At 34.1% G+C, this 26,487-nt stretch overlaps 1 pseudogene; it reads right to left on the reverse strand.

Annotated features, from left to right (window-relative positions):
* The window catches only part of LOC136836309 (uncharacterized), a 372,161-nt pseudogene that overhangs the window by 230,263 nt on the left and 115,411 nt on the right, over positions 1–26,487 (reverse strand).

A 26,487-nucleotide genomic window follows, 5' to 3' on the forward strand; every position in this document is an offset into this window, starting at 1 on the left:
CCTTCGTGGTAGAGTCCTAACTCTTTTCCTACTATCTTAGTTTACTCTCTCTCTCTCTCTCTCTCTCTCTCTCTCTCTCTGAATTCAGGTCCCTCCCTAAGCTTCGTAATTTGCATTTAATTCCTCCGTGTCAAGTAAATACATCGACCCGGGAATCACTGGCATATAAACAAAACAGGATATTCACTCTGTACATTTACCCCGTCTATATCACGTTATAATATTATTAATTTATATATTTCACCTTCATTACGGCGCTGAATAATCCTGATGGGTTCCGGCGCTTGGCGTTCAAGACCTAAATTTCATAATCAATCAGTTAAAATAAACAAAGTCCTTGAATTTCCCGCCGATAAGATAAGACAGCTTCTATATTTTCAGAAAAAAAAATAACTTTTTAAACGTAGAACATACCATGGAAAGTACTTATTTTGATGCAGTTATTTCATGAAAATATAAAAATGCGGTTTCAGTATTTTCTAAAAAAAAAAAAAAAATTCTCTTCAATATTTCTATATCTGTAAAATATAAAAATACAAATTTTTTAAAATTGCTCTATAACAGTGTAACTGGTTAGGAAAAATGAGATCTCTTCATTCTGTATTTCCCTTTACCTTCTATTACTTCTTCGTAATGAACAGCATATTCTATGGAAGGTTGCATTTCAAGTCAATGGTCCCTGTGGGCTTGTTCCATAGGAATAGGGTTCATCTTCTGAATAATAATAATAATAATAATAATAATAATAATAATAATAGTTTCGAAAATAACGAAACGCGTAAGCTACCAAGGTAATTCTCTGTTCAACAGATCTGCAATTAATTCAGACTCTCTGACATAACTTAAGAAATTACGGACCAACTATTATCTTTATACTCTTAGAACCACAACGAAGAATTGACCCAAGAACATTCAATTCTTTAAAAACAAAATATGTTCGCTTTTTACTCATTATAATCACAAGGCAATCTTTATTTTAAAAAGAAAATATGTTTGCTTTTTCGCTCATTATAATCACAAGTCAATTTTTCATTTAAAACTAAAATATGTTCGCTTTTCACGCAGTAGAAACACAAGTCAATCTTTCCTTTGGAAATAAAATATATTCCCTTTTTCCCTCATTATAATCACAAGAAAATCCTCACTTTATAAATAAAATATGTTCGCTTTACTCGCATTATAAACACAAGTCAATCTTTACTTTGGATACAAAATATGTTCGCTTTTCGCTAACATTAATCACTATTAAATTTTTACCTAAGATTCCCTATACAAGACTCTGCGCTGGCGACCGCGTTTCTCCAGGAAGGAAGCGAGCGAATTGTCATTAGCAGACGTTAACATTGAAGATTTCTACCTTGCAAAAATTCGATCACAAATTATCACACCAATTATCTTAAATCATGCTATGAGGTCACACAAACCACCTCCAAACACGCCTCCCCCTCCCCACCCCTCCCCCCCAACACCCTCTCTCTTCTCCATCCTCGCCTCCATCCCTCCCTCCCCCTCCCCTCCCCACTTCCTCCTCCTCCTCCTCTAAAACATGTAGCGCATCCTGTTACCAGGTTCTTTTTTTTTCTCTCTCTCTAATTACTTATTTTAACCGACTTGTGAGGTCAGTGAAAGCGGCAATTATTTGATCTAAAGATTTCGTATAAAATGGAAATTTATTCCTCCACCTTTTTTCACGAACCCTGATAATATTTGCATGAATATTCAAAGATCTTTGTGTGTGCCTATCATTAAAGACAAAGCACCCTCACAAATATACATACATACACGCATGTGTGTGTATATATATATATATACATGATATATATCTTTTAAATATATACATATATAATATATATACATATGTATTATATATATATATATATATATATATATATATATATATATATGTATATTATATATATATATATATATATATATATATATTATATATATATATATATATATATATATATATATATATATATATATATATACACACACACGCCCAGTGCACTCGTGTAGATTAAAACTTAACTGAAATTTTAAAGATTTATTATTTCCTTCTTTCGGATTTACATTGTCCTTTTCGGAAATAAATTTTAAAAAAGGGGAGAAAACAATTTTATATGGATGATAAGTATACAAGTTTTTAAGTTCATAAAAAACCGACACCAAAAAGTGAGATAGAAAATTTAAACTTCAAGTTATAACTAATGAAATCTTTAGTCATTAAATGCAGCCGCAAGAATTTTCATTAACATTCATATTTTTTTTTTAATTTTCATAATTGTTGCTTCTGTGATATAAACTGAGGAGAGCGTGAGCTTCAAAAAAATGATTACTTGGTTTTCTGTTTAAATGTGCCTATTCCGCCCTGAACTGGAAAACTGCAGTGTCTGCAAAAAAATACAGAACTGAGAAAAATGGTAGATGCTCCCTTGCCTTACTACCGATTTTGCAGATACTGCAAATGGGACCCCCTAAATACTCGTGTAAAGCATTGAAGAATCATTCTGAAACTGCAGTAACTTGTGTATTAGTGTTTCACGAGCCCAATAGATGGCATATCTCGATTTCGAAAATTTTGTAGATACTGCAGTATTGATATCAGCGAATATCATTCATTAGAATCTTGCTTTGGAGGCACACGTGCCTTTCGAAAATCGTCTGTTAAATTTAATCAGATTACGACTCATGAGACGAATATGAGTAAAGATAGCAAGAATTTGTTGCCCGTATCTGTAATGCATCGATGTTCAATTTTTCTTTAGTGACAGTTAAAAAAGGAACAATATTAACCAGCCGTTTTCAGGCACAAAGTAAACGGTTATAGCTTAAGACTTTATCTTTTATGCAAACTTAGAATTGTCGACAAACAGTCTTCCTAAATTGCACATTCATTTTCTTGACACTCCCTCCACCCATGATTCAAATCCGGGACTATGATTTTATTTGTCAGAGCAGAAATGAAATCCATTACGTCACTCTAAAGCAATAGATTCATCAACTAAAATCTTGGGTTCGATTTAACCAGAAGTAGAGAACATGATCGGTTACATGCTTCGGAACAGTTTTGTAATTAAGTGGAATTTTTTTTAAGTCTGACGTTTGTAACGTTCATTAGCGTTGTTAATAATTGATTCATTCATTTAGTACAGTTATTTTTAAGGACTTCTTTCCCCGTGTTAAAACATTGACAGAATTACTGTTTACTCTCAAATTCTCTAATCCATCCCTGTTGCTGTCCTTCTGATTATACGGTTATTTAATCATACAGTTACTTACTGAGCGTATAGTATTTACGTTAACAACATGAATAAGTATTATTATTATTAATATTATTATTATTAAGGAATACAATCTGGATATGTATACAGCACACCTACAAAAATTATTCCAATGCCATGATAAATGATAAACAACTCGCACCAGTTGACATTATTATTATTATTATTATTATTATTATTATTATTATTATTATTATTATTATTATTATTATTATTATTATTATTATTACTATTATTATTTTGTGCAGGTACATAACTATGGGTTTGTTTCTCCATTATTATTATTATTATTATTATATTATTATTATTATTATTATTATTATTATTATTATTATTATTATTATTATTATTAAAGAATACAAACTTCTCAACAACGTGGGAGAGTCCACAACATAAGAAGGAAGATTTCGTGAGCATTACAAATAACAGCTAATTCCCTTCAGCTGACGTCGTAAAACATTTCAAACCATTACTATTATCCTCTGATACGTAGACGCTAAAAAAAACAAGTAAAAAATGCCCCGAAGTTTCTTCGACGCAATCGAGTTTTCTGTACAGCCGCTAGAGCATATAATCAAGGCCATCGAAAATACAGCAGCTCTATCATTCAGTGGTCTCTGTTTAATGCTGTATGAGCCGCGGCCCATGAAACTTTAACCACGGGAAGGTGATGGCCTATCCTATATCACTGCCAGAAGCACGATTATGGCTAGTTTTAACCTTAAATAAGAACCACTGAGGCTTGAGGGCTGCATTTTGGTATGTTTGATGATTGGAGGGTGGATGATCAACATACAAATTTGCAGCCCTCTAGCCTCAGCAGTTTTTAAGATCTGAGGGCGGATAGAAAAGGTGCGGACGGACAGACAAAGCCGGCACAGTAGTTTTCTTTTACAGAAAACTAAAAAAAAGAAAGATACAGGTTAAGACCTACAGAATCTCTTTTTTTCAGAGAAAAATAAAAAATTAAAAAACAAAGAACGAGGAGGGTGAAGAAGATGAGATGACGGATAAAAAAGAAAAAACTATAAATAATTTGGAACAGAAGGACGAATAGAAAGGAAGGAGGGAAGAAATAAGAAAAAAACATAAAAAGAAATGGCGACCAGAAGTGAAATTCCAGGTAATTACTGTGTGTGTCTTTGCAAGGGAGCATCCCGATAAGATCGGATAAAGGCTCTTAGCAAGGGTGATTTTCTTTTTAGATCTTTATCACGCGTTGCTACATTCCTCCGCTCTATTCATCTTTCTATTTTTCTTTTCTTTTTTTTTTTTGTTTGGCTGTTATCTTATCAAGTTTTTCTTCGTCATATAAGTACATCCCACACTTCTCGATGTTCGTTATAATCCAAATTATTCTTCTCGTCCCAAGGCTCTTTTACCTCGCTTTTAAAATCGCTTTTTTTTTTTTATTCTTTTGATTTCTTCCTTATTATACTCTTGAGAGAGAGAGAGAGAGGTGAGAGAGAGAGAGAGGGTGAGAGAGAGAGAGAGAGAGAGAGAGGGTGAGAGAGAGAGAGAGAGAGAGAGAGAGAGAGAGAGAGAGAGGGGGAACAAAGTGGGGTGAGAGAGAGAGAGAGAGAGAGAGAGAGAGAGAGAGAGAGAGAGAGAGAGAGAGAGAGAGAGAGAGAGAGCTTTGGAAGGGGGAGGGTAGGGGCCTTGGAGAGAAAAAAAGTGAGGGAGGAGAGAAATAAAAACACCACTTCTTAAAAGGAAGAAGAAGAATAGTAAAAAAAAAAGCCAAAAAAAGCAACAGCCAGAAGCTGTTGTTGCGGAGAGTTCAAAAAGGTCACTCAGTGACCTTGCTCTCTGATGAATCTCCGCCGAGGACGCCTTGACCTTTGGTGTCCCCACAGGATCTCCTCGCAGGAACTCTCCGAAGGAGCCTAAAGCTTAATTGGCGTTCGACCTAACGGGTGGGTTTATGTAGATTTCCTTAAGGAATTTTAATTGGACGTCCTCGGCGTTCTTCTTTCCGAGAGGATTTTCCAATTGTCGTACGTCATCATTTTTTTTTTTTGTCCTTGAGCAACGTCGGTGTGACTTGGTCTTACTTAATTAATGAAGGTTTTGTTAAGTGTGTATGCGAGGATTTTCCTCCAGGAAAAAAAGGAAAAAAGGAAAAAGGAAAAACAGAAAAAAGGAAAAAAGGAAATACGGACAAAGGAAAACAGGAAAAAAGGAAATACGGACAAAGGAAAAAAGGAAAAAAGGAAATACGGACAAAGGAAAAAGAAACAGGAAATAAAGAAAAATTAAATAAGGAAAAATGGAAAAAAGGAAAAAGGAAAAAGGAAAAAAGGAAAAAGGAAAAAGGAAAAAAAGAAAAAGGAAAAATGGAAAAATGGAAAAATGGAAAAGAGGAAAAAGGAAAAAAGGAAATAAGGAAAAAGGAAAAAATGAAAAAGGAAAAAAAGGCAAAAGGGAAAAAAGGAAAAAAGAAAAAGAGGAAAAATGGAAAAGGAAAAAAGGAAACAGAAAAAAAGGAAAATGGAAAAAATGGAAAAAGGGAAATATGAAAAAAATGAGTAACAAAAAATATTAACTAGAAAAGTCGACCCACAGACAACCCTTAAAAAAGTAAAACAAAAACATGCAAAATTCAGCAACTAGTTTCATAGGTCACCCAAGCTAAGGTTATTAAATATAATTTTTCCGTAATTGAACCATCCAAAAAGACATTTCATTTTGAATAATAAACACATTAACAGAGAATATTCCCAGCCAGGAAACACGGTGAAATTCAGCCTACTAAATTCACCTTACTCAAAGAATTCTGAGAAGCCAAATTCGCTGTAGAATTAACTGACCACTGAACCGAAATATCCAGTACAGAAACTACCTTAGAAATACCTGAAGCAGAATGTTCCGTAAATTCATGTAAAAATGACGGATAACATCATTTACAGGAGGTAAACATCTTTACAACAACAAAGTACAGTCTCCCTACACAAAGGAACCTTACGGTTAGTTTCCTTAAGGCACTAATTAAGTGTGTAATAATTACCATTCTCTACTTTTCATAATCACCCTATAATCAAAACCTCCGTATGTTTTCCAAAGCGTTGAAGTAAATAGGTTATGGAATGGAATAGAGAGTTTAGGACAAAGGCCAAGCGCTGGGACCTGTGAGGTCATTTAACGCTGGAAAGGAAATTGACAGTAGGTAGGTTTGAAAGGCGTAACAGGAGGAAAACCTCGCAGTTGCAATATGAGATAATTGTTAGGAGAGGGTGGATAGCAAGATGGAAGAAAAACAATACGAATGGAGGTACAGTAAAAGGAATGAAATGGCTTGCAGCTAGGGACCGAATGGACGCTGCAAAGAACCTTTAAGTAATGCCTACAGTGCACCCCGTGAGGTGCACTGACGGCACTACCCCCCTATGGGGAGTAAATACGTTATGCTAATATGTATGAAATTTACTTTAATAAAGTTACATCCTAAATCCCCACTCAAAAATGCGTAAAATCTTGATTTGTGAGTTTTCGCCGGAAAATTATCCATACGGAAAAACTAAGAGCACTTTCTCTATACCAAAAATTTAGGATAGTTATATATTAGTCCGAAAAACTTCAGCAAATGAGCAGCAGAACAAACCAAAATACGACAATACGAAATTTTTAGGAAAAGTAAATCAAAGACGTGTGAAGGAACAAAAACATCTAACAAATGCAAACGATAAGAGGTAGAAAAGACAAAGATGGAATTTTAAACTTTTAGCTAATGAAAATGCAGCTACAAACTTTCAACCAACGAACATCAAAGTATTTAAAAGCGGACTTGAAACAAAACCAAAAATTGAAACATGAAACAGTGAACTCTCGGTTCACCAAAATAAAAGCACAAAACCTCCACATTTAAGTTAAAAAAGTATAAAATTGAACATTTTACTAATGGAGACCAAAGACTGAGATATGGAACCGAAAACTTTCAGCCAAAAACACACAAAAAAAAGTTCTAAAAATGTTACCTTTCAAATTCAGGAAATAAATTATAAAATACCAAGCTTTCAACTTAACGAAAGTTGAGGAACGGAAAGCTGTCAACCAATAAGAACTAGAAGACAAATTAAGAACCTACAAGTTCCAGTGCAAGTTGCAAAATGGAAAAAGTCAAGTGCAATGTGTAAAATGACAACTGATTGAAAAGCTCAGTATTGCGACAAAGTTACGAAATTGTAAAATTATTTACATTTACAAATGGGATCAACTCTGTACCCGTAAAGAAATGACAAATTTTTTAAAGTAATTTGTGTTTTTCCTAGGTATAAAAACCTTAGCCTTCCATATCTGGAGTCCCCTACGGCGCATGCGCTGACCGGCCGTAACTGACTGACAAAACAAAAAACTAAAGCATATGGACCCCGGGTATGACGCCCATTCTAAAACACACGTGAATAGACTCAGTGGTCTATAGCAAACGCAAACAAAACGAAATGGAGTTAAAAAACTCAAAATGGAGCTCAAAAAAACAAAATGGAGTTCAAAAAACAAAATGGAGCTCAAAAAACCAAAATGGAGTTCAAAAAACAAAATGGAGTTCAAAAAAGTAAATTGGAGTTCCAAGAATTACAATTTGACAAGCCACCTACCAATTAAAATACCATCGTCTAACATGCTTCTTGTATTGCATGGTATTTACCCACTGTCAATTATTATGCACGGGCTCTTGAAGCCAATGTCTGCACGGATGCTGATGAGAAGATTGACTAATGCATTTATGATGGATTCATTTGATTTCTTTATTCTACAAAGAAATTCAAACATGAGGTTTCATATTGCACAAAGACAAACAGCTACATTTAGTTCAGCAAACATTTGATTAGCATTAATATATCTAGATATTCTAAGTAGTTTTCAATTATATAGCGCCACTATAAGCCATTGTATTCCTTCACTGCACCGTAACTCCTAAAATGGTACCAAAACTAGTGAGCGGATAATAGGAAAAATAATGATAAAAAGCAAAAGCGAGAAGTAGATATGTGTAAAATACAATGCATAAAGATAACAAAACTCTAAGTTGTAACAGAAATATTGGTTGCAATATAGGAATTAATGAGGCAGAACATAAAGAAAAATACAGCAACATATTTCAGAACTATTAAGATACCTAAATTTTAAAAAAATAAATAAAACAAAAGAGTAACGGAACAGCGGACCAAGAACAAAAAAAAAAAAAAAATTAATTACATCCTTGCAAAAACATGTAATACATAATTTAAATTCCTTACAGAAATCCAGAGCTTAAAAATAAAAACTTAAAAAAAAACTAACAAAATTCACAGCTCCTTATTCGCAGCATAAGTAAGGAAAAACAAGGAGGAAGCTTAAGACTAATTATTGCTCAGCCAAATGATTCCAGTGACTTGCAAGACATCACTGCAACTCAAATCACAAGTGGCGAAAATTGCTGCTTTATCAAAGACTGCGTTTAAAAGAAGCTCATCAGAACGACGCTATAATACAAAAGAAAATTATTTTCCTGACTTTTTTTTTCACAAAAATATAAAACTCCAACTCAGTGGTTCTCAACCAGGGGTGAATTCCCCCTTAGGGGGGATGCGGAATTTCAGAGTTTCAGGAGGGGGGCCATTGTGACAACAGATTGGCAGGCTCAAACTGGCTCTAGGACCACACAAAACGCAGTGGGCTTTCTCTCCGCTAGCTCGTGTGTTTGTGTTAGTATTTTGTCGCATATTATTTGAAATGAACCTTTTCAGACAGACTATTTTGGAAAGGGGTTGGGGGAGGGAATGACATTCTAACATATGATGCAAGGGTGCATAGGCCAAAAAAAAAAAAAAAAAGTTGAGAACCGCTAAATAAATATATGATGAAAGCAAATTCACTTCGAAGCAGTTATCTAAAAAAACACATACACTATAAATGAATGAATTAACCTAACTTCACATACCCTAACCCTGTCTAACCTAGTGGTGGGATCAAGTTCAAATTCGCCTGACCAACATACAGCAGGCCTATCTCGTATTTATCTAGGCCTCTTTTCATACATTTATTTAGGTAATTTCATAATACGAAAGGCCACAGAACTCGGGCGTTCATGAACAACAGAAGTAACGCCACAGTTTTAAATCCTGATATTACATTTTACAGATATGAAAATGCTGACACATATTAACGACTGAGAATAATAGCTGTTTATATATATATATATATATATATATATATATATATATATATATATATATATATATATATATATATATATATATATATATATATATATATATGTGTGTATATCTATAAGTATATATGTATGTATATATGCACACGTTTATATATTATACATATATATATATATATATATATATATATATATATATATATATATATATATATATATATATATATATATAAAATAATCTTGAGAACTATGGAACATAATACTTATACTGGTACCCTATTGTACCTGTCAAGGCACCCCCTAAATTTCCAAAGGTATTCCACAGTTCACCGTCCAACTTCAAAAACAAAAATTTCTCTGCTTCGTCTCCTTTCTGAAATCTTTCAAGTCCGGAATGCCACCGCTGTCCTTCCGGGCATTTTTGAAGATGTGTTTGGGCACCCTATAGCCAACGGCCCTTCCTTCTTTTTTTTTCCGCCTCCTACTCCTCTTCCTCCTCCTCCTCCTCCTGCCTCAGCCTCGAGTGAGTGTGAGTTGGCCCTTTAAACTAAGTGTTAGCTGGGCCTTCAGCAGTAATAACATCAAGCCGCCCTTGGCACGAGCTAATACTACCCTCTGGGGCACAATTAGGCAGGTCACGCTGGGCCCTCTTATACTACCACAGGTATGTTGGCCCCTATCAGGTGCCCCCGGAGGAAGAAGAGTGAGAGAAAGAAGGAGAGAAAATAAAAAGAAAAAACCTGAGAGGAGGAGGAGGAGGAGGAGGAAGAGGAGGAGGACTCTGGAATGCTGAGATTTCAGCCTCCAGTTCAGCCGTTTCCCAGTCTGCGGTTCTGCGTGCTTTAAGTGGGGTATGAGCGAGCGCGCAAGCGCGTGGGTGACCGGGCGTCTCATTCCGGCGGGGCCCCAGTCAGCATTCCGCTTCTAGAAGAATTTGCCTTGATTCAAGATGGAGGCTTAAGCCCCTGGAAATCAAAATGTATTGCCAAATACGTTGGTCCCTTAATTCTTCTCTAACTTGCTTTTAGACTGAGCAGTTTTGAGTAAATCTGCAACCTTAACTTTTGAAATATATTATTATTATTATTATTATTATTATTATTATTATTATTATTATTATTATTATTATTATTATTATTATTATTATTATTATTCCTCATAAAATGCGCACTTCATATATATTAAGAGAAAAATCAGCCATTAACACGAAGAGCAGGCTATTAAAAACTTTAATGAAAGTCCTCTAATAAAATATGGGGTATAAGAGATGGCCCTGAAGGATGACTTCCTAGTGATCGAAATACGAATTACCTTTACTATCAAAAGACAATATCCGTCAAAGAAAAACATTGAGATGAGGCTGACACTCAAGACGGCAAAACATTATCCTTATCTATGTAAATATAGAAATATAGAAAATATAGAAAGACCATCTATGTCACATATTGTTTGAGAACTTCAAAACTTCAAGCGAAGATGCAATGCGTTACTACCCTAATACTATTCCCCTTGCATTTTGATACATTTTGGATCTGTTTATCAATTTATTAATCTATTTTTCCTTTTTTCGATTAGTGAGATCTCTTCTTTCTGTATTCCCCTTTACCTCCTCTTACTTACTTCCTAATGAACACCATAATATTCTTTAGAAGCTTGAATGTCAAGTCAGTGGCCCTTTTGGTGGGCTTGTTCCATATGAATAGGGTTGACCTTCTGAATAATAATAATAATAATAATAATAATAATAATAATAATAATAATAATAGTTGAGACTAGCTCCCTCACAATTTTGGTTGTACTTCCAAATCCTGCGAAGATTAAACAAGTTGGAAACAAGAATTATTATCAGTTATTATCATCATTTACAGTAATGCATTACAAACGTGCAATCATTTCTTTTTATTTACACAAGAGGCTTATTATTATTATTATTATTATTATTATTATTATTATTATTATTATTATAATTATTATTATTATTATTCAGAAGATGAACCCTATTCATATGGAACAAGCCCACCAAAGGGGCCACTGACTGGAAATTCAAGCTTCCATTCCTTCCAAAGAACATTTGGTGTTCGATTAGGAAGAAGTAAGAGGATATAAAGGGAAAAACACAAAGAGGAGATCTCACACTTATTAAAAAATAAAAAAAAAAGATTGAATTAATAAATAGATAAAAATGTGTTAAAATGCAAGGAGAATAATATTAGGGTAGCGATGCATTGCGTCTTCGCTTGGACTTCATAATCTTCAAATATCTGTTCAATTTAACAGACATTTGTTATCGTATAACAGACTGTGATTAAATGGTGTGCAACCCAGCAGCCCAATATCCTGTGTGTGTTTTCTAAGCCCTCGTACAGAAACAACGGGTTATACTTGACAAGAGCGACGAATACAGGTTTCACTTGAAATTCTCTAGGTATACCGCGTAATAACTTTACATGTCATATACGTGTAAAAATGAGAGATAAAAGGCAAAAATAAGTTATCCTCGTGAAACCTTTGTTATGTATAAGCATAAACTTTATCAGCAAGTTTTAAAAATTTGACTAATGCAAAAAGTTATTCAGTATAACAACGGCTTTCTCACATATCAGAATTATAAACATTCCGGTTAATATCAAAAGAAGTCTAAATTTAATGATAAGCGTTGTGAGAACCTTGTTAAATATAGCATATGAGTTGAGTTTTCCCATTGATAATCATTACAACAGTTATATAGAGGGCTTAATCAAATCCTAAATACTTAGTTTCCAATATTAACTAAAATTCATTTTACAAATCAAGTCTTTAGCTTTGAACTATTTAAACTTGAATTATTTTATCAATTGATTTTTCCTAATTTATTTTACTGGATAACTGACATATTGCTTAAGTATTTTGAACTTGATTTATATTATGACTTAATTAGTACAGAAAATTAATTTCGACTTGAAGTATTTTATATTTTATATTACTGCTTGACGGTTTTAAGTCATAATATAAATCACGTTCAAAATACTTAAGCAATATGTCAATTATCCAGTAAAATAAATGAGGAAAAATCAATTGATAAAATAATTCAAGTTTAAATAGTTCAAAGCTTAAGACATTATCTCAGTGAATTCTTCCCCCCAACCCAAAAAAAAAGATGAAATTAATGGTTTTATAGTCTCGGTCGGATCTTTCAAATGATGCTCCTCATCAATTACTTTTCTCTCTCTCTCTCTCTCTCTCTCTCTCTTTAAAGATCGGTTTTTCGAGGGCGGGCTAAATCAGCCACCATTAGCCCCAAATAATGGAGGGCACTTTATGACTAAATCACGATATGCTAATGACAGCTTCTTTTTTTTTTTGTCTCCCCTTCCCATCTCAATTGCGTTCCAGTCTCTCTCTCTCTCTCTCTCTCTCTCCTCTCTCTCACACACACACACACACACACACAGGGATAGATATACAGAAACTGACAATACCATGGAGCATTATTAACAATTTTTTTCTAAGTTTATCTAATCGTATTAGAATCTGGATTAGCATAATTTTATAATTATCTAAGCGATAAACCTGGGATATTAAAATCGAGTTCAATCATTATGAGTGAAAGATATTTTCATAATCAAGTCTAGAAATTTCTGTATCAATCTACATTAGAGATGCACTTTTCTATGTAGGCTTCTCATCCCCGTAAAAAAATAGTGCCTTCTTTGGTAAAGTGTTAGGAAAATTCAAGTGTCATGTTTAAATATTATACCCACTTAACTAACTAATAAAAACCAGAAACGTCTAAACTAACTGTAACATTAAAAAGCAATTATTAAAATGAAAAGTAAACTACCCAACGTAAGCACATTGAGCTGCAAAACACACTCCCAAAATTTATGTGGAACTGGCGCAAGCAACGAGCGCAATAGAACTCAGTGTTTCATTAATATGAAAGATCATAACTCAATACTCGTTCACTTGGCTTAATCGCCATGCGCATTTGCAAATGAAACTCGTTTTATGCAACGAACTCACCTGGATGAAAGTGGACAACAGGTCAGTGTGACAGGTAGGCATCACTAACGATCGTCACACTTACCTGAAAAGTAAAAATGGGAGTTGACTCATCAGCCTGAAATTAGGACAGGTATAATCACTTCATTCTTGGCCCAGTGCATTTTACAATAGTTTCAGCAAGAAATTCTTTTATCTAAAAATGTTTATTTGATTCATCTTGAAATATGTCTATGTATCACTGACTATTCATAAGCAAGCAATTTACATGATCATGCAGAGTTTACCATATTCACAAATTCCCTCTCCCTCTTCCTCTAGTTGTGTGTGTGTGTGTGTATACTGTATTATATGTATAAATATAAATATATACTGTATATATACATCATATATATGTGTGTGTGTGTGTTTGTATTATTATATATATATATATATATATATATATATATATATATATATATATATATATATAATATATATATATATATATATATAATATATATATATTATATATATATTATATATATATATTAATATATATATTATATATATATAATATACATATATATATACTATATATATATTAACTATATACTATATATATATTATATATATTATATATATAATATATATATATATATAAATATATATATATATATAAATATATATATATATTTTATATATGTATATATACATTTTAAATATTCATATATATATATATATAAATAAAAATGATTTGCCTATATATATATATATATATAATATATATATATATAATATATAACGGCTTTTTAATATATATATATATATATATATAATATATATATATATATATATATAATATATATATATATATATATATAATATATATATATATTATATATAATATATATATATATATATTATATATATATATATATATATATATATATATTTATACATATTGGAAAATGGTATATATATATATACATTTTCTTCATGCGTTTTCCTTGCATAAAAATGATTTGCCTCGGGCTTTTGCAATTGGAAAATGGCACTGCAAATTTGGGAGGACCACACCAAAAATCAAGAGAATCCACAACGCCAACACCATCATCAAATCCGACCAAAAGGATAAATAAAATAAAATAAAATAAAATAAAAAAATAACTAAATAAGCGAGTGAATAAATAAATAATTCAGCCACTTTTAACAAACTAAACTAAGGTCTCAGGTTGATCAATTAATTACTTATAATTATTAACCAACGTCCTATCGACCAACCCCAAAAATACCAGACGCGCCTTTAATTCGTTTGTTAATCTAGTCCTCTTCATTTTAACAGTGACTGCTTAAATGTTATTCAAATGTTATTCATATCTTTAATTTTATTTAACTCGAAAAGACTAAATAAGATGCCACAAGATTGAGAAAATGCACTAATTCAAAGGCATCACAAAAGAAGGAGAAAGCTTAAAATAAAAAAAAACTCTTTACAAAAGGTGAAAGCTTAAAATTAAATGTAAAAAACTCTTTACAAAAGACGATGAAAGCTTAAAATAAAAAAAAAACTCTTTACAAAAGAAAGCGAAAGGTTATAATTAAATAAAAAAAAATTTACAAAAGAAGGTGAAAGCTTAAAATAAAAAAAAAACTCTTTAACAAGAGAAAGCAGAAGCTTAAAATTAATTTAAAAAAAACTATTTACAAAGACGAAAGCTTAAAATAAAAAAAAAACTCTTTACGAAAGAAGGTGAAAACTCAAAATAAAAAAAAAAATTACAAAAGAAGGTGAAAGCTTAAAATCTAAGAAAACTGTTTACAAAAGAAGCTGAAAGCTTAAAATATAATAAAAAAAAAACTCTACAAAAGGTGAAAGCTCACAACTGAACAAAATCTCATTACAAAAGGAGGAAGCTTAGAATTAAACAAAAACTCTAACAGCAGCAAAGTCACATTTATCAGGGAAAGGGGAGCTTTGTATATTAAATGTCAATGTCGCTTCTTACAACTGAACGATCATCTGCCTACAACTTTTGGTCTTATAGGAATGGAATGGAATATAGAGTTTAGGCCACAGGCCAAGCGCTAGGACCTATGAGGTCATTCAGCGCTGGAAAGGAAACTGAGAGTAGATAGGTTTGAAACGCGAAACGGGAGGAAGACCTCGCAGTTGCACTTTGAAATAATTTTTAGGAGAGGGTGGATAGCAAGAGGAAAGCTATATGGACGGAGGTATAGTAAAAGGAATGAAAGGGGTTGCAGCTAGGGGCCGAGGGGACACTGCAAAGAACCTTTAGTAATGCCTACAGTGTCTTATACCCTACCGACTGCAATATGTGAATCTGTTCTCCTAAGTTAACTTTATCTTATTTTGTCCTGGGAAACAGCAACTAACTGCAGTATTGCTCTCATGAGTAATATCATTAATTACTGCTTTATTAAGCACAACTTTCGGTCATCGTTAAGGCTGTTTGCTCTTTGTATCGCAAAATGATTCTTCTCCAGAGTTCTGTAAAACCTGACTAAGTATTACATTGCAGGATTTACAAGCAAGTTTGCTGAAATAAAACTAGTTGACTTGAATCACTTTGCTATTTTCTGTTAAAGCACTTTAAGCGATGATCATTAATGTGTAACTATTCTGTCGTATAGGAAAATCATCTTTATTTATGAAACAAATTATATTGAACACCAAATTTAAATCACGGCTACGATGCTACTCCTTTTTGCAATCAAACTGATTTTATTTCAGTGTTGATATTACGGATTTCATACATCTTTATTTAAGGCTACCCACACTTGCAATGAATATTTCGAAACGATATAAACCTTGCAAGATTCAGTGATGGTTCTAAACTCTATGGAATATGTAGATAAAGCTAACCTTTTAATATGATTCTGTCCAAGTGTAAAATCAATTTTTTTGCATAGGGAGGTATACTAACGGATCTGGAAATATATAAAAAATTATGAAACGATAATTTTCCATTCATAGTTATACGACAGTTTACGCAAGGGAACTTATAGTTTTAAAAGCTAAACAAGTTGAAATCTGTCTCTTATCAGCAGAAGCTAAAATAAAAATCTGAAAAAAACTCCATGCAATGGCAACAAAATATTTACAGGCAGACAACGGCAAGTCAAAGTATGATTGACGGGTTAGATAAGTATTCTCTTTAAGCCTTCCCATAACTGATCTCCTCTTTCTCTATTTACCATTTCTCTTCTGCTACTTCTTCCAAACGAACACCATATTCTTTGGAAGCTTGAATTTTAAGTCAATGGCCCCTGTGGGTTGTTCAATATGAATAAGGGTTCATCTTCTGAATAATAATAATAATAATAATAATAATAATAATAATAATAATAATAATAATAATAATAATAATAATAATGAACACCAAATTCTTTGGAAGCTTGAATTTCAGGTCAATGGCCCCTGTGGGCTTGTTCAGTATGAATTAGGGTTCATCTTCTGAATAATAATAATAATAATAATAATAATAATAATAATAATAATAATAATAATAATAATAATAACAATAATAATAATAATTATAGGTCTTTCTCCTCCAGATTGAGAACGGGATATGCTGTATATCAAGTCCACAATAATATTCAGCGATGAATTGTTGATGTTTTTTTTTTTATAAAATCAACAATAATTCACCACTGAATATTATTGTGGACAAGATATAATAATAATAATAATAATAATAATAATAATAATAATAATAATAATAATAATAATAATAATAACCACCAGGAACGAACCGTCGTAGACATGGGAATGGCCGTTGCGCAAATTATGATTCCCCCCCCTTTTCCATCGATGTTCACATTCATCATCACCATTAACCATCTCTTCCTCTTTCGTCTCGTCCCCTTCCCTTCGCCGGCTTCAGGTTTATCAAACACTTCATAAATATGTTGTTCGTACTCTGGGGTCAGGTTGCGCTTCCCCCTCCCCAACCTACATATGTTGTATACAAACAGGAGCCATTTTCAGTTTGGTTGTCAAGGTTATTTCAGTCCCAAAGGGGAAATTCATCTCTCTCTCTCTCTCTCTCTCTCTCTCTCTCTCTCTCTCTCTCTCACATTTTACATATATTTTACCTCTTTGTCTCAATCTTTACCTTCCCTGTTTCTATAATTTCATTCATATTTACTTTCCCATTTCTTTATGTTTACTGAATTCATTGGAACTAAATTCATGTAGTTCCAATCAATTCAGTTAACATAAAGAGATGGAAAAGTAAATATGAATGAAATTTTCGAAACAGGGAAGGTAAATTGAGACAAAATGGTAATGTGTGTGTGTGTGTGTGTATGTGAGAGAGAGAGAGAGAGAGAGAGAGAGAGAGAGAGAGAGAGAGAGAGAGAGAGAGAGAGCAAGTAAATAAATGTTCGAGACAATTGACGTCAGTAATTTCCATTCATTCCTCACTCTCTCACGCGCGCACATGCAAGTATACACACACACACACACACACACACACACACACTATCATTAAATTTACCTCAGTCTTTACATTCTAATTCTCTGTACTGACAAAAAAAGCTGAATTAAAAAAAAAAATTGGAGAACCCATAAAAAAAAAATATACCATCACAAATCGACTGCCCCTACTTATCCCAATTCGATTCCCTTCTGCCGAAATCGTGATGGAAGAGGAAGACCAGTTAACCAGGGAGTCATGCCCAACAGAAGCTCCGCTTGGCGTTTTTGTAACTTCCGAATTTGGGGTGTCTCTGATTGGCCCTGTTCGGTCGTGTCGTTTCACTCCTCCCCCTCATTTCTTCACCTGAAGTCAACTGGTTTGTCGTGATTGATGAACTCGTGGGAAAGGTCCACACCTCCCAGCTCCTGATTTTTCTCATTGGCATATTTTGCCATTCCTGACTTTTCGAATTGGCATATCTTGATATTCCTGATTTTTCACGTTGGCACATCTCGGCATTGGCATATCTCGCTATTCCTGATTCTTTTTTTTTACATGGTATCATATATCTTGCTATTTGTGATTTTTCACATTGGCATATCTTGATATTCCTGATTTTTTACACTGGCATATCTTGCTATTCCTGATTTGTCACATTGGCATCTCTCTCTATTCCTGATTTGTCAATTTGGGATATCTTTCTATTCCTGATTTTTCACGTCGGCATATCTTGCCATTCCTGATTTTTCAAATTGGCATATCTTTCTATTCCTGATTTTTCAGGTTGGCATATCTTGTCATTCCTGATTTTTCAAATTAGCATATCTTGCTATCCCTGATTTTTCTCTTTGGTGTATCTTGCTATTTCTGATTTTTCACATTGTTATATCTTGCTATTCCTGATTTTTCTCTTTGGTGCATCTTGCTATTCCTGATTTTTCACATTGGTATTATCTTGCCATTCCTGATTTGTCACATTGGCATATCTCTCTATTCCTGATTTTTAGCGTTGGCATATCTTGCCATTCGTAATTTTTCACATTGGCATATCTTGAGATTCCTGATTTTTCACATTGGGATATCTTGCTATTCCTGATTTGTCACATTGGCATATCTCTCTATTCCTTATTTTTCACGTTGGCATATCTTGCCATTCTTGATTTTTCACATTGGCATCTCTCTCTATTCCTGATTTTTCATGATTTTTCACATTGGCATATCTTGCTATTCCTGATTTTTAACAGTGCCAGATTTTACCATTCCTGACTTTTCTCATTGGGTGACTTTGCTATTCCTGATTTTTCACATTGGCGTATCCTAACCCACATCAAATTTTTAAATTGTACATTGCTTTCCTTTCCTTAATTTTTTTCTTGCCTACTTTTTTTTATATCATGCACCTGTAAATGCAACGGGCAGTCTAATGCCCTTACAATAAATTGTCCAATGAGATCAAAGTGAAAAATTTGAAAAATATGCGGTTCGCCCCAAAAGATACAATAGACCGGATTGACAAGAAAAACGAATGATTCTATCAGGTAAAAACGAAGCTGATTGAGATACCCAAAAGCTTAGCTACTACTATATACCCTTCATTAAGTGAGGCGTCAACTTATTTTGGGGGTGTGTGGGTGGAGGGTAGGTAGATCAGAACGGTCTAGAGGCCAGAAATTTACCGAAATTTGTTGGTAAACCAGTTCCAGAACGGTTTATGGACCATAAATTAACCGACCAAAATTTGTTGGCAAACCGGTTCTAGAACGGTTTATGGACCAGAAATCAATCGACCAAAATTTGTTGGTAAACCGGTTCCAGAACGGTTTATGGACCAGAAACTAATCGGCCAAAATTGGTTGGGACAACGGTTCCCGAACCAAGACCCAAACTGTAATGCTACCTATCCTTTAAAAAGTTCCTGATCCTGAAGCGACATTTAAAGGAGCAGATTTTATCAAATATGTACATATTACCGAATGTCCTGATATCCAATATAAGTGCAATGGGTGATGTTAGTTAAGTGAAAAAATTATAAAATCATAGAGCATGTCAATGTCCTCACTCAAGAGCCTCTGTTTTTCAGCCAACTGAAAAAATTATCAGGTAGGTTCCATTCAGTCTGTTATATACAAAAAAGACGATAAATGCTGTTTTATATAATTGCCTAAATTCAGATTAGAAATGTTCTTGACTAATTAACATAACTGACGGGAAAACTGATCAATTTTCGACCTCCAAAAACTGAAACTGGTCAATTTTGAGTTCCATGAACTGAAATAGATAAATTTTCGACTTCTAAAAACTGAAACTGGGCAATTTTTGACAACCAAGAACTGAAATAGGTCAATCTGCGACTTCCAAAAACTGTTACTGATCAATTTTCGACTTCCAAGAACTGAAACAGATCAATTTTCGACTTCCGAAAGCTGAAACTGGTCAATTTTCGACTTCCAAAAACTGTAACTGGTCAATTTTCGACTTCCAAAAACTGAAACTGACCAATTCTCGACTTTCAAAAACTGAAACAAATCAATTTTCGACTTCCAAAAACTGAAATAGATCAATTTTCGACTTCCAAAAACTGAAACTGGTCAATTTTCGACTTCCAAAAACTGAAACTGGTCAATTTTCGACTTCCAAAAACTTTAACTGGTCAATTTTCGACTTCCAAAAACTGTAACTGGTCAATTTTCGACTTTCAAAAGTTTTTGAAGCTATTAATTTCCGACTTCCAAACTGAAATAGATCAATTTTCGACATCCAAAAACTAAAACTGATCAATTCTCGACTTCCAAAAACTGCAACTGACCAATTCTCGACTTCCGAAAACTGAAAAGGCAAAACTAACGCGAACAAATCAACAAATCAGCATTTCCAATAGATGCATTACTAAGCGAATTGAAAGGAAAGTCGTAAACCCACCGATACTGTTTGCAATTCCTTCGTGAAGAACTCGGCCGTTATTACAAAGTATCCATGAATATGTAGGCGCGAAAAGTTGCACGAACACCGGAGAGAAACATCCCTTTATTTCCATTGGTAACTTTTATTGCTGATTCTGAGAACAACTATTCCAGAGAAAAGAATAGGACTTTCAAATTTACTGCTCACGAAAAAGGCGACTGTGTTTCTTGTACAAGACATGTAATACAACTGATTTCTTCATTGGCTTGTTAGCCATCCAGCCTGTGAAGTTAGAAATCGGAAATCATATAGTATGAGATATAATATATATATATATATATATATATATATATATATATATATATATATATATATAATATATATATACACATACATACTCCTTATTTCCAATATACAAACAGTACACCATTGGTTCATCGAATGACTACATCGATAATAATTAATCTAATCAAAAAGTCATAAAACATATTCAGATCCGTTCAATTAACTCATGACCCTTCGCAACTTAAATAAAAACACGAAGAGCATAAAGGTCATCGTTCCCAAACAATTTTTTTAGCATCTGAAAAAAAAAAATTCGAATCTTGTATCTTATAATCAAGCATCACAGCAAACCCTAACATGGTAGAAACAGATACGGAAATATGAAAGTATTATTACTATTATTATTATTAGAAGCAGATGCGAAAACATGAGAGTATTATTATTATTATTATTATTATTATCATCCTACAATCAAGCGTCACACTAAATCCTAAAATAGTAGAAACAGATATGGAAATATGAGTGAGAATTTATTATTATTATTATTATTATTATTATTATTATTATTATTATTATTATTATTATTATTATTCAGAAGACGAACCTTATTCATATGGAACGAGCTCACCAAAGGGCCATTGACTTGGGGAGAGAGAGAGAGAGAGAGAGAGAGAGAGAGAGAGAGAGAGAGAGAGAGAGAGAGAGAGAAGAGAGAGAGAGAGAGAGAGAGAGAGAGAGAGAGAGAGAGAGAGAATGTTACCACAAGATGGCCAACAGATGCATGCATCACAATATCTGAACACTCGACATAATTAAACTGACATTAAAAAGTAATTAGAGCTATGCAGTATAGTCGTGCTGATTCACGGCAGAACGTAATTAAACATTGGGGTCTCTGAAAGTGATATTGGCTGTGATTAAACACAGCAACACGATCCGTAATGAACTAGCAGGAGAGGAACGCAATTCTGCATAGCTATTTACATGTCCTGTGAATCAAAGGATTCCTTCTCTCCTATTGTGCAATGAGAAAATTAATATCTTGATTATTACGTTGTGCAATTAGAACCTCAAAAGTTCAGACGAAAATGCAGTGTATTGCTACCCTAAAACAATTCTCTTTGTACTCTAATCTTTTATTTACATTCTTATCTATTTAATTACTAAGTTATTATATATTCTTTTTTAATATTCATCCCTTCTTTCATTGTTTTCTATTATTTTCCGTAATTTCTTCCAGGCGGACACTACATCATTTGGAAGCTTGAATTCAAGTCAGTGGTCCCTGCAGACTTGTTCCATATGAATAGGGTTCATCTTCTGAATAATAATAATATTAATAATAATAATAATAATAATAATAATTAATTGCAGGCACTGTTGCATGAATTACTACTATGAAAACTCCTCGCGGGACCCATTAAGCATACGAAACTGAATAATAATAATAATAATAATAATAATAATAATAATAATAATAATAAATGGAATAAACAAAACAAGGATTCTCTACGAAACACAATCCAGTTATTACGAATTCATTTTATTCATTTTCAAATTGAAGTTTATACAGAAGAATGCGGATAATAAGCCTATTGTTCCCTAGAGTAACATCACAAGACCAAACAAAGCAGAAGATTTTACTGGTGGCTCATCAAAATATGATCATCAAAATATGATGATGATGATAAGTACCACTGTGATCATTTCATCATAACCATTACTGGCCTAAATAACAGCTAACTGAGAATTGCCACCGTCAGCTAATATTATCACAAATACTTATGCAATGCTAGTAATGCTACTACAGCCTCTGTTAAGAACATCAACTACTGCTAACATAAATTGTATTATTACTAATACCATCATTGTTAAAGAAGTCCAAAAGCTCTACCTTATATATAACGAACGGAATATCGAAATTCATTTGCGTATTAACCAAACCCACCTGAAGCCAGTTATCAACACCTGTGGGTAATTGCTTCCAATTACAGTCATCGGGTAATTACCAACATTCGGAACACGTGCAATTGCTACACGCACACACACACACACACTGACAACGATCTACATCGCTTAAAAGCGTCTTCCTCGTTGCGATAAAAATAAAATCTTATATCTACCCATTAATGTGACAATTTGCGAACCTCCGTCGACCTTACGCTTTCTCTACGCACTCGGGTAATGGTGTTATCATCAGTGACATGATGATGGCAGTAAATTAAAAATTATGCAAATGAGTTTCAAAAAAAAAAAATTCGAAAGCAAATCGAAATCAAAGAAAGTTACAATCAACTTATTCTGGCAACGCATATAATCAGTGTCAAGAAAATGGACAATTTATTACGCTGAGATTTCTAAAAAAAAATAAATAAAAATAAAATAAAAATCGAAATTAAACAAAGCGAGTTACACGAACCTTTCACAGTTAATAACATCCCAAAAGAAACGAACAAAAGAAACGGTAGATGACAATGAACCTTTAGCAGTTAATAACTCGATTCACCCCATGACAAGAAGTCGACGGTGTTGAGGCAATTTCTCCTTTTTGATATGGAAGGTTATAGGGGGGTGAGAGAGAGAGAGAGAGAGAGAGAGAGAGAGAGAGAGAGAGAGAGAGAGAGAGAGAGGCAACTTCTCCTTTTTGATACGGAAGGTTGTGGAGAGAGAGAGAGAGAGAGAGAGAGAGAGAGAGAGAGAGAGAGAGACGGAAGGTTGTGGAGAGAGAGAGAGAGAGAGAGAGAGAGAGACGAGGAGAGAGAGAGAGAGAGAGAGAGAGAGAGAGGGGGACACTTCTCTTTTGGAAGGTATGGAAGGGAAGAGAGAGAGAGAGAGAGAGAGAGAGAGAGAGAGAGAGAGAGAGAGAGGCAATTTCTCCTTTTTGATATGATAGGGTGTGGGGAGAGAGAGAGGCAATTTCTCCTTTTTGATATGACAGGGTGTGGGGAGGGAGAGGAGAGAGAGAGGCAATTTCTCCTTTTTGATATGGAAGGTTGCGGAGAGAGAGAGAGAGAGAGAGAGAGAGAGTCCAACTTTCTCCTGACTACCTTTTTAAGGCTACGGAAATGACGGTGAAAAAAAAAATCTGTCGTCGGAAAAAGCAATCAAATTTTCCTTTAATGATTTAATTACCGAATTATTCTTCCGTTTTTATTGTCTGAATATTAAATCTTAAGTTCTCTGTTTTGAGATTACCAAGAAATATTGTCACTCGGTTTCATTACTTTCCAGGCTGGAAATGACAACTTGAGGAAGAAAGGTAATATTGGGAGAAGAAGAAGAGGAATTAAGGGAAAATATGAATTAATATGAATAGAAGGAAGTGGAGGGAAATATGAAGGGAGTAATAAGGAGAATGTGACATTTTTTCCTCTGTTTTGTATGATTTTGCATCATATTTTAATAAATACAACTTGCTGTAAACTGAAAGCTAATACCTCACGAAGGCAAGACGCCCTCTAAAGGAAAAAGTGTATGGCGAGCAATAATAAATACAAATCTATACATATATCCAACTAAAGCTTGATATAAAAATGAACCGGACTTTTGAGGACTTACCGCCTTAGCAGAGGAGAAGAATAGCGTGCGCTATTTCTTGAACTGACCGATTGATGAGCTTTGGGCCGTAAGGCCAAGCGCTGGAACCTATCTGGATTATTCAGCGCCTTTTACGGCCACTTCCCCTCATAAAATATATGCAATAAATAAATAAATAAGTATATTAAAATTTATATATTAGAATAAATATATCAGAATTTAGGCCAAAGGCCAAGCACTGGGACCTACGTGGTTATTCAGCGCTGAAACGAAAATTGACAGTAAAAAGGTTTGAAAGGTGTAACAGGAGGAAAACCTCGCAGTTGCACTATGAATCACTTGTTAGGATAGGGTGGAAAGTAAGATGGAAGAAAGAAAATATGAAAAAGGAGGTACAGTAAAGGAATGAAAGGGTTGCAGCTAGGGGCCAAGGGAAGGGATTTAGCAAAGAACCTCAAGTAATGCCTACGGTGCACCGCATGAGGTGCACTGATGGCACTACTCCCCTACGCAAGTATCTTGTTAAAAACCTTAGCCTCTCGTAGGCAGCTCATGAGGTTATCTCCATCTAATTGTCATTTGAAATTTCTGATAAACCTTTGCCGTCTAACTAGTTCTTGGAGAGCAAGTATTAAATGTGCCTACTGGAATTCCTTTTTAAAGTGGAACTCAAGGAAAATAGTCAAATAGGATACCCTTTACCCATGGCATTCATAATTACTCACGTGGGGAAAATATGGTAAACGCTAATATTCATTTTTGCTTTCTGTAAAATAAAACAATTGTGCCGGCTTTGTCTGTCCGTCCGCACTTTATTGTGCCCGAACTTTTTTCTGTTCGCACTTTTTCTGTCCGCCCTCTGATCTTAAAAACTACTGAGGCTAGAGGGCTGCAAATTGGTATGTTGATCATCCACCCACCAATCATCAAACTTGCCAAATTGCAGCCCTCTAGCCTCAGTAGTTTTTATTTGATTTAAGGTTAAATGTGGCCTTAACCGTGCTTCTGGCAACGATATAGTATGACAGGCCACCTGCACCGGGTCGTTGTTAAAGTTTCATGGGCCGCGGCTCAAACAGTATTATACCGAGACCACCGAAAGATAGATCTGTTTTCAGCGGCCTTGATTATACGCTCTAGTGGCTGTGCAGAAAACTCGATGGCGCCGAAGAAGCTTCGGCGCGTATTTTACTCGTTTAACAAATACATCTAAAAAATAAAAAAGATCCCGGATGTTATGTCGAGAGTAGAATCACCTGCACGTGACTACATGTATAACTCTGTGCACGGCAGTTTTAAATTACTTATCTGACATATGCAAATTATGACTGACAATAAAATGAGAGATTTATGCTTTTTATAAGCATCGGGTAGACTGGAATCTAGAGAAATAGATCAGGTTGAACTCTGAATGCTGGAAAAACTGGTTTTCTAGTTGGAAGGGTGGTTGACGTTCTTTGTACTGAAGAACCCTAGGTTCGAGGTCAAACTGTTGGCCACAAAAAGCACGAATCCCTCGTTTAACTGTTAGTTATACCCGTAGGGGGGTTAGTGCCATCAGTGCCGCTCCATGGCGCACTGTAGGAATTACTAAAGGTTGTTTGCAGCGTCTCATCGGCCCCCCTAGCTGAACCCACTTATCAGCCTTTTACTCTTACCTCCTTTCCACTTCCTTTCTTCCAGCTTGCTGTCCAGCCACTCTAACTCCCTCTTTTCACTACCTCCTGCGCTGAATGGTTGAAAGTGTCTCAGTGATTGGATTTATATTCTAATCCCCATAAACCAATCAATCAAATCATACTGTCAGCTATAGTTCTCCGTTGGACGAGTCGGTAGAGTTGTCGCCTAGCACTCGCTAGGCCCGAGTTCGAGTCTCCGGCCGGCTAGTGAAGAATTAGAGGAGTTTATTTCTGGTGATAGAAAT

This window comes from Macrobrachium rosenbergii, chromosome 56, assembly GCF_040412425.1.
Source record: "Macrobrachium rosenbergii isolate ZJJX-2024 chromosome 56, ASM4041242v1, whole genome shotgun sequence".
NCBI classification, from domain to species: Eukaryota; Metazoa; Arthropoda; class Malacostraca; order Decapoda; family Palaemonidae; genus Macrobrachium; species Macrobrachium rosenbergii.